The 10740-nt window shown below is 46.1% G+C and overlaps 1 non-coding gene across 1 annotated transcript; it reads left to right on the top strand.

Moving 5' to 3' along the window:
- The first annotated feature begins 10226 nt into the window (after positions 1-10226).
- On the top strand, positions 10227-10358 carry LOC136396031 (small nucleolar RNA SNORA68). The gene has a single exon (XR_010749462.1). It is a non-coding gene; the product is annotated as a small nucleolar RNA SNORA68 (small nucleolar RNA).
- The last annotated feature ends 382 nt before the right edge of the window (positions 10359-10740 follow it).

Below are 10740 nucleotides of genomic sequence, written 5' to 3'. Positions count from 1 at the left end.
ACTCCTCCAGAGTGGACAAGACCAGGCCTTAGAGGCCCTTTTTGATGGATCAGGCACAAAGAACCAGGTTCAGTCCACACAGTTCCACCATTTACAAGTTGCTGACCTTCAAAACAGTATTTAACTGTCCTAGCCTTAGTTTCTCGGATTGGCCTTCATCCCACAGTCGCGGGGGATCAGGCAAGATAAAGCACACAAAATCTCTGAATGACGGAGAGCACTGTGGGCATGAGAAACTATTTTCCATCTTGTCTGTGCGCTGACTCACCCATGGAGCTTGAAATAGCGGAGAGGGAGGTAAGTGGTGGGGGAGGGGGAGGGTTTGGGGGTGGGACCTGGGGTCTGAAAACTTTTTTTAAGCTCCACAGGTGATTTTGGTGCACAGGCGAAACCACTGCTGAGAGAAATAGAAAAGAAGAAATTAATTCCACTGTTAGCTAAAAAGAAGAGTATCTGTACATTTTAAATTCTATTTAGAATTGGTAACCAAGAGTCAGACCTAAAGAGCAATAAAATTGCCTACCTTTTTCAGAGCACTCAAAACTCTAATCTCAGATCTCTTTCTTTCTCTTAGAAAAGATCTATATTACTTCAATGACATTTCTCTTACCTTGCAGTACACACACACACACACACACACACACACACACACACAGACCATGAGTCATCCTCCACCTCCCTACGTTCTGAAGTCAGATTCCAAGTAATGTCTGTTAACCTTTGGCCTCTGAGTAATCGCTCTGGCTCTAAGTCTGTTCTTTCAGGTCTTGGAAAACAAGCTGATGAGGCCCCAGAAAATGAATTCGGAGCCCAAACCCAAATCTCCACAGGGTGATCTACAAACCAAACTGTGCAGGTATTCCCTGGGGGTATTGTGTTAGAGTCCTAGTTCTCCTTTTTAAAATGATTGAGTGGCCTTGAGCAAGTTGCCTAATCTCTCTACATCTCTGAGATGATTATGACCTGATCACCACCCTTTATACAGTATTTCCTCCCATGTAACAGTTCGCTTTGGAATACAAACTGAGTGTGATCAGAAACTTGCTGCTGTGGTCATATCATGAAAGAAAATGTGTAAGAATGAGCAGAGTGCTAGCCCTGGCTGGTTGGCCCAGTGGTAGAGCACTGGCCCTGGCGTGTGGATGTCCCAGGTTCTATTCCCGGCCAGGGCACACAGGAGAAGCACCCATCTGCTTCTCCACCCCTCCCCCTCTCAATTCTCTTTCTCTCTCTCTCTTTCTCTCTCTCTTCTCCTCCCCTCCTGCTGCCATAGCTCTACGGCCTCCACCTCAGGCATTAAAAAAATGGCTCTGGTTACAACGGCGCAACGGCCCCAGATAGGCAGAGCATCACCCCCTTGAGGGCTTATCTGGTGGATTTTGGTCCCAGGGCATGCAGGAATCTGTCTCTGCCTCCTCTTCTCTCACTAAAATAAAAAATAATAAAATAAAATAAAATAAAAAATTTAAAAGTTAAGAATGAGAGGAGGGAATTAGAGGAATACTCCATTCAGTCCCCGAGATGCCAGGTTACTGGTGTCTGCCAAGCACCTCTTTTTCCTCTTTGGGGGACAGAACTTCCTTCCTTGGAGGAATTGTTTCTTTCTTTCTCAGTATGGTTCTGGGCCACTGATCAAAGTACCCTGGCCTACACCTCTGGGGCCACAGGGGTGGGCATGTGACCCTGGCTTAACCATGATAACACCCTACTCACCTGGCCACAGCAATTGGTCTGGGATTCATCCAAGGATAAAAATAAAAAATTTAGGGATTTTTCTAAAGCAAGCTGGTGGGGGAAATGATCTATCTTTTCCAGTCAAGCTGCTATAGAACTGTGATGTGACAAAGGCTGGGAGGATGAGGTGCCACCCGGAGAGGACGCCGTGAGAGACGGCAGGAAACATCAGACTGTCTTCTGATTCTTTGGGCTACTCCAATATTTTTCGCAAAAGCCTCTTTTTTACTTAAGCCAGTTTGTTTTAGGATTTCTGTCACTTGCAACGCAGAGTCTTGGTGAACAGAAACATTGTGATAAGCTTTCCTTTCTACCATGTCTTTAAAACTTCAAAACTTGGAGGATCTGTGTGTGAACTGAGTGTGTTCCCATCTTCCCTCCATCAGAGTGTTGTACTGTTCAATGGTCACTTTGGTTACACTGGGAACTATATCGCCCAGCACCCCCTTCCCTGTATGACTTTGGTTCGAGGTGGCCAAAACTGAGGTTGCATCAGATGTGGGAGGCAGCCTGAAGCAGCAGCCATCATGCTCTGAGGGCCACTGTTGGCTGGAGCTGGTGAGGGGAGACACAGAGATGGAGGCAGGCTCCTGTGTCCCCACTCTGCCCTGCTCTGTACTGTTGGCTTTGTTGACCAACAGTGACTCCAAGCTCATCATCAGATATTTGCTACAACTCACACAGGCAGTATCTACAGAGAGCCAACATCCTTCCCAAGATGCTCTAGGAGCCGCATGCCAGCAGCCAGTCCTGCCTGGCTTTCCGCAAGCTCCACTTTGTTCACCTGCACCAGGGTCGGTTAGAGACTGTTCTGTGATGTGATCCTTCAACTCCTCCTTTCAGACTTTCAGATCTATATTCCTTCAGCTCCTCCCACAATTGTGTAAGATCCAATTCTTATAACAAATTCTTTATTCCATAATACTCCTAGTGGTATGCTTCCATACTCTGTACCCTGACTAATAACAAATGGTATTGGGTAGACCCTGACAAAGAAGCTTCCTGCTTCCTTTCTGAACTTCATGCCCACACCCAGTCCTCCTATCTCTGGAGTTCTCTTCCTCTCTGGTCATTTCATCCCCTTCATGTTTCAAACCCCTTCCATGTGTTCATGGGAAGATCTGAACCTGTTTCTGCCCACCTTAACCTTGTGCTATTGGCTGCCAGGACTCAAGCTAACTTCTCTCTGACCTCTGCCTGATTCACTTGCACACTATTTCCTGCTCTTCATTCCAATCACAAGGCTATGTCTGGCAGGCAGCCTGGAGATTTAACACAGACTGGCAAATGCTGGGACGTCCCGCCCAGAGCCTCCCACTCCTGATTTCCAAGTAGGAAATGTCATTAGATTAAAAAATAAATATCCTCAAAAAGAACTTACGGGCACTGTGTGTTGTTTACTGTAGATGCCAAATAAGTATATTAAAAATGAATTAACAAAAACAAAAAACAAAAACAAATTAACATATGAAAAACTATTTGAGTTGGAAATTATCAAGGAATCCTTTTTAAATGAACATATACAGTATGTTGTTGGCCCAAGGAACGCAGAATGCATGGGTTTGAAATTTGCACTGGGCTCAAGGTCTCCTCCAGCTCTGTGATAGTGGCTCAAAGGCCAGAGCTATTAATCCCAGCCAGTTATTGCTCAACGTGCGACCTTGGTTGAGTCAAGCTGGTCTCTTTAGGCTTTGGCTAGTCTATTTGGATCAACGAAGTAAACAGAGAAAGAGTTTTAAAGTTGTGATATCTCAGACGGGAAAGCGACCTTAGGGGTTATCCCTAATTTGAGCGGCTGACCCTTGCTTATCTGCACTCACCTCCTCTGGTTTTGACTGTTCCCTCAGCTGGGCCCTGTGGCCATGTATAACTGGCCCATAACAGAAGGCAGAGGCCGGGGATGGTGACTCAGGCTGTTGGAGCTCTCTCCAAGGGTTGATTTTCTTCACATAGAATTAGGCATCCTAAATTTTTAAAAGGACCCTGTTGCTCAGTAGACACGAACAGCAGAGCATAACCAGTTTGACCTGAGATGTGAACAGGAGTATAAGCAGGTGAGGACTGGAAGAATTCAGAACACGCAAGAGGAAGACTAGTTTATTACAAAGAAAATAAAGCATGTAGCTACTGGGGTTGAGTATCTAGTATGTGCCCTTTGTCTACCCTCCATGTTCCTCATGTCCCCAAACCCCAGGTCTGGGCCCCTTCTGGGACGCTATCGTGTGTACAGCGAGTTGTGCTGTGAGAAGCAGTTGGGAAAGGGTGTGGAGGGCAATCGTGGGCCTACCTGCCGTGGACACAGCCTCGAGCAGACCCTCTCCAGGGCCCTGGCTGACGCTCTGAGCTTCAGGAGTAGTTCCTTGGACACAGTGATTTGAGAGGCTTAGAGAAGAGCTGAAAATGAGCTGTGGTTAGAAATCTGAACAGAAGATGGTGAGTGTGGAGGCCGATAGCTTGACTCTGAGGAAACATTTGTAGAGTCCTTTGGTGACTGTTTATGGGTAAGTATCCTCCTATCTCAAGGATTTGTTAGTTCACTGCGTCTGCCATCTAAAAACATCCATAAAGAGCTGGGTGATGGTCTTGGTGGGATGGGGAAGGTACAGAATCAAGACCCGTGGTCCCAGAGGCTCAGAGCATTCAGGGTGTGGGAAGCAGCCCGGAGCCCCCCTGTCAGCTGTCCCTCAGCCAGAGCCCTCACCCCTGCCTGCTCAGGGGTCTTGCCCTAGTAAACAGCTGAGGAATGTGGACAGACATGTGACTGTGGATGCAGCTGAAGATCTTGAACATTAAAACACCTTTCCTGCCAGAATAATCTCAGAAAGGAGCCAGATGAAGTAGAGAAGGAAATGGATATGGGTGAACCTGTATTTGCCATACCAAATACTGTTTACAGTGTCAATGGCCTTGCACTTTGGGGGAAGGGGGAGCTTCCATCATGTTTCAAGATTTCAGTGATATGGAAATATATTCTTAAATTCTTTTTTTATGCCTGTAACATATCTGGGAAAGTTAACAGCTGAGGTGAATTGTTTTTCTCCTACTGCAGGCCCATTAAAAAACTTAAAACAAACCTTTTAATTATTTTGTTTAATATGTGCGCCCTTTAGAAAGAAGCGCCTTAATGTTTTGACAGCCCTCCCAGACTCTTACTTAGCCCTTAAACGTGAAAACACAGTTGAACCTTGAACAATATGAGATTGAACTGCACAGGTCCACTTACACATGGATTCCTTTTAGTCAGCATACAGTTAGTCCTCTGTATCCCCGGGTTTTGCATCCATGGATTCAATCAACTGTGGAAAGACCAATAGTATTTTTTCCAAAAGGGTATTTTGATCCTCCACTGGGAATCCACAGGGGGTCCTTGAACCAATCCCCGGTGGATACTAAGAAACAATTGGAATTAAGTTTTTAGGGAGTTATATGTCAATTTTTGATTGTAGATTTTTTATATACATGAAATTGTACTTTATGTATGTACTATTTTATGGCTTGCTTTTAAAATAAATTTGTCAATCAATTATATCACACATACAAAAACATGCATTTATCGTAAGTGTTCAGCTTAATGAATTTTCTCAGAACGGACACCCCTCGATGCACACAGAACACTGAACATGGTTAGCACTCTGGAAGCCGTCCTTGGCCCCACCCAGTTACTATGTCCCTCCAAAGGGAACCAAGATGCTGACTTCAAACTTCGTAAACTTTATAAAGGCAATCAGAGTGACTCATTTTAAACACTCAGCTTTATGTTCATGCACGTTGCTGCACGTAGCTGTACCACTTGCTAATGCTGTATAGTGTTCTACTATATGACTATATTTATAAATCTATTTGTTTATTGATGGGTATTTGGGTTCCTTTCAATGTTTGCTATCACAAACAGGGATATTATAAACATTCTCAACTGTGTCTTCTTATGCCAAAATGCAAAGATTTCTTTAGGAGAAATTAGGGATTTTCAAGGTCATAGAATACAATTATTGTTCATTTTATTAGATCATTTCAAATGTGAATCACCACTTATCACTAAAAATAAAAATCTTTGCTAATCTAGTAGGTAAAAATTTAAATCTCATTGTTTAAATTTGCATTTCATTTTTTTTTTTTTTTTTGTATTTTTCTGAAGTTGGAAATGGGGAGGCAGTCAGACAGACTCCCGCATGCGCCCGACCAGGATCCACCTGGCATGCCCACCAGGGGGCAACGTTCTGCCCATCTGGGGCGCTGTTCTGTTGCAACCAGGGCCATTCTAGCGCCTGAGGCAGAGGCCAGGGAGCCATCCTCAGCATGCGGGCCAACTTTGCTCCAATGGAACCTTGGCTGCGGGAGGGGAAGAGAGAGACAGAGAGGAAGGAGAAGGGGAGGGGTGGAGAAGCAGATGGGTGCTTCTCCTGTGTGCCCTGGCCGGGAATCGAACCTGGGACTCCTGCATGCCAGGCCGATGCTCTACCACTGAGCCAACTGGCCAGGGCTGCATTTCTTTCCTTACATTTATTTCACTATTATATTTTTCATTTTTTAATTAATTTTTAGAGCGAGAAAAAGAGGGTGAGGGAGAGAGATAGAGATAGAGAGAGGAACATTGATCTGTTCCTGTATGTGCCCTGACTAGGGATCGAACCGGCAACCTCTGCACTTTGAGACGATGCTCTAACCAACCAGGCCATCTGGCCAGGGCCTCATTATTACATTTTTAAAAAGCTGTTCATTGGCCATTTGTAGTTTTTCTTTTATGGATTCTCTGTATCCTCAACCTATTTTTCTATTGGATTGCTGATATTTTTCTTAAGGACTTTTTAAATACCTTTATACATTAAGGATGCTACCTGTTACAAATATATTCCCTCAATTTTTAAACTGAGATATAATTGACATAGAATAATATATTAGTTTCAGGTATACAACACAATTTGATATTTGTATATATTGCAAAATTACCACCACTATGTCTAGTTGACATCCATCACTATACACATAATTACAAACTATTTTTTTCTTGTGATGAGAACTTTTAAGATCTACTCTAAAAAATGATCTACTCTCTTTGCAACAATCAAATATATGATACAGTATTATTAAATATAGTCACCATGCTTTCTGTGCATTACATCCCTAGGACTTACTTCTTTTACAGCTTGAAATCTAGCCTTTTGACCCTCTTCACCAATTTTACCTTCTTCTAGCAGCCACCAGTCTATTCTCTGTGTCTATTATTTTATATTCTGCATATAAGTGAGATCATACAGTATTCGCCTGCTACTGACTTATTTCTCTTAACGTAATGCTTAGCATAATGTTCTTTTTATCATATAGTTTGGTTTGTGGTGTTTTTTGTCATTTGGGAGGTTTACATTTTTATGAGATCCCAGATTCCATTCTTTTCTTTGCAGAGTCTGCCCTTTCTGCTGTCAGAGCCATGCTCTGACATACTTTTCCACTCCAGGATGACCTGTTTGTTAAGGTGACTTTATTTTTCACAGACACATTGCTTCTGGTGGTTTTCCAAAATTGCTGACCAGACATAGAAACAGCTGGGTCAAAGAGTGACCCAGATGAGATTTCTGCTATGCAGATTTTAGAAGCAAAAGTGGTGATGAAGTTTCTATTACCTGGAGGCCTTTCCTCATCATACAGAGAATAAAAAAGTGAATTGAGCTGTGCTAAGGCTATTTCTTTGCTTCTTATGCAAGGAGGTAGAAGTAATGGTGTCTTCTCCCCAGAACCCAGCAAATAGGTGGGGGACATTGGAGCAGGGAACTTTCTCCAAAGTGAGACTACCCGAGGGACAAAACTGGCCTGCCAACCAGGAAGGAACGAACTCTCCAGCAACCACCTGGCATGGGCTCCCCTCCCACAGGGGCGGTTGATTGCTTAGGCTTTTACAATTCTCGAGCCCTGTTCCAAGGAGCTTTTGTGGTTTAAATCAATGTGCTTCTGGGAATAAGTGCCCTTATTATTCCTAGTTCACATTGTTTGCTGTGCTCTTATGCCACTGTGACATAATGCCCTTTGTGTAGCTCTACAATAACAGTCCTTTCAGGAATCTCTAAGAGCTTTCTAATTAGGACCCACAACCACATGACAGTGTTGAAACTGAAGGCTAGGGACAGAGACGACAAAGCTTCACCTTGGTCACAAAGAAGCCAAGCCCAGGTCTGCCTCCTCCTGTGAAGGTTGCAGGGTCTGGGCTTCCCCACTGTCTAGGAGTGGATCTCTACAGCGGTGGCTATAATATTGCTAGGCTGCCCAGGGCATAGCAGGGAGTGCTGGGCTCGTTGCAGGACTACTTAAGAGTTGAGGACTGAGAACTAGGGATTCCCAGCACTGGCTGAGCAATAGCTCTTGAATTTATTATCAGTGCTCAGTGACTAAAGCTTCTAGGACGAGAAACTGTACTAAGTAAACCTAGTTCACTTAAAATGGAATTCTGCATTAAGTAATTCTACTTGACCGACTGCCTACTATGTGCAAAGATGAGCTCCTAATCCACCCTGTGGATGTTCACAATCCTAGGTGGAAGAGGAGCAGATAATGGAAGCAAGGAGTTACAAGAAGCTGAGTGCTTTAATACAGAGCGGACCAGAAGGTGAGGGCAGCACCCAGCTCTGTCAGGCTTTCAGAAAAACTTGGAGAGGAGGACTTTCAACTTAGGCAAATATTCAGAGATGGGCTGAACCTGCCACGCAGAGCTATGGGGAGGAGAGCATGGCGTCGTACCCAAGGCCAAGTGCATACAGAGGCCTGGAGGTGTGGAAGGAAATTAGAACATGTTCTAAGTGGCCATGGTTACCCCATTGTTCTTTCTGTTCTATTTTTATAGGCAAAATTCTGTCCCTTTTTATTCTCAATATCTTATTTTGGACATTGAGACGCTTGATCTTGTTTTTTTTGTGTGGTTTTTTTTTTTGTTTATTTTTTTGTCTTTGCATTATTGCTTTAACCCTCCCCTTCTCGGGGCATTGTGGATGAGGGAAGGATCATGCATTGGGGAGCGCCCAAAAGAAAAGCACAGACAAGAATAACTCCCTGCATTATAAGAACACAAAGGCCACCCAAGGAACCTTTGGCCATTTTTTTTTTTTTTTACAATCCATACTGCAAAAATCATGGTTTTGGGTGACTTTCAAGGTTGCCTGTCCATGAGTCCAGCCACTCAGAGGGAGGCCCTGTGGTCTAGAGCTTGTGGAAAAGCCGTAGCTGAATGCAGGTGGGGGTGGGGAGGCGAGAGGAACCGTGGGCTGGCCAGCACTCCAACAGCTGACCCACACAGGACTGGAAGCTCTGGACTTGAGCTGTGAGAGACTTTCAGCTGGCCCTGGAGTTGGGCTGGATTTGGAGCGGCCACCTCTGGCTTTCTCTCCTTGCCTTTCTTTCCCTGGGTATCTTTCTTACCCACGCCACCTCCCGCGGACAGGGTCTTCCAGCGGCACTTTAGAACCCTCCTCAGCTAATGAGAACACTTAACGCGGTGCACTTCCCAGTCTCACCTCAGGGCGATGTTGGTACCTCTGCTCGTCCTTGGCACATAGGGGAGCACTGATCACCTAATATGTGACAGCCACTGACCAAAGCTTCCTGAGGGCAGGGACTCCGCCTGCTGCAGGGCCTTACCTATAACAGGTACAATCAGTCCATGATAAAGAAAGGCACAGAGGGAGAAAGGGAAGGCGGGAAGAGGGCTGGACAGGGAAAAGCCCGGCTGGAAAGTGAAACCCAATCCCTCAAAGCAACAGCATACTCTAAATCCTGCCCAGGGGAGCGTACTGCTGGAGAGGGAAGATGATCCCAAGGAAGGAGACAGATGAATGATCTTTTTATTTTCACTTTATTGAGCTCTGGGCACTGGTCCACGCCCTTCCGCTGCAGACCTCAGACCAGAGCCCGAGTGGCACTCTGGACCGACACGGGATCTCCGCAGTACTATGGGCTGTGCTCCTCTCTTTCCACTGCGTGGAGCTCGGAACTCGCAGAAAGCTCGCTTGACACCTCTGGTCTCTGAGATGAACATCAGGTCAGCAGGCAGGTCCATCAGGTCTGCCCCTGCAGAGATGGGAACCAGGGCTGGAGGCCAAAGGAGAGTCAGAGGCTGGGGCAGGGTAGGGCCGCGGAGGGAGCTGCCTGTTTGCATCAGGAGGACACGGTAACTTTAGCTACCACGTGTCCACCTTGATGCTGGCCGGGAGGGCTGGGCAAGCCTGACCGCTTCACGTAAGACCTAGTATGATACAGGCCATGGAGGAATCCCACTACGTTGCTGGCTGGAGAATCAGATGCGGCAGGACGGGCAGGTTTTCCAGTGAAGGGGAGGAGTATTCAGGTGGAGGGAAAACACGAACAAAGCCACGACGGTGAGAACGTGCAGACTGGGCTCACGGGATGCCCAGGAAGCTAGCTGGGCATGCACGGGAGGGGGGCAGGAGGGGGGGCTCGGCGCTAGGCCGCAGTTGCATTGTGGAGGCTCTGAGATGAAGTGAGAGACGAACCAAGAATCCAAACCCAGGAACTGCTGTGTGTCGTAGCAGAAGTTTCAACAGAGGTGCTGACAGCAAGCGGATCGCGTTGCCTCTGGGGGCTGGGGCTGTGCCCCTCAAACTGATCTGGGAGGTTCTACACTCCTGGGAAAAAAGAGGGAGAGAAGGAAAAAAAAAAAAAGATAAAAAGCTGGGGAGAAGAAAAAAAGACGAGATGGGCGAACTGGGAAGCAGTGGGAAGGATTGCTCAGAGGAGACAGAGACCAGCAGCAGGGAAAGCGGGAAGCAGACGGCGAGTCCAGGAAGAAATGAGGTTGTAAAGTAGCATGATGGCATTGGGAGCAGAAGGGGAGAAACACCATGACAAACAGCCCCTCTCCTCCAAAGTGGGACAGCTCCTCTCCCTGCCTAGACACGCATCTCACAGCAACACACACAGACACACACGTAGGAGGTGAGAGAAAACATAACCTCTTCCCTCTCCTTCTTTTCTCAGCTGTCAAACCTGGGGCGGGTGGGGTGGGGG

This window comes from Saccopteryx leptura, chromosome 2, assembly GCF_036850995.1.
Source record: "Saccopteryx leptura isolate mSacLep1 chromosome 2, mSacLep1_pri_phased_curated, whole genome shotgun sequence".
In the NCBI taxonomy this organism is placed as follows: domain Eukaryota; kingdom Metazoa; phylum Chordata; class Mammalia; order Chiroptera; family Emballonuridae; genus Saccopteryx; species Saccopteryx leptura.
Note: the sequence above shows the minus strand (reverse complement) of the source record. Positions and strands in the feature narration are given on the sequence as shown.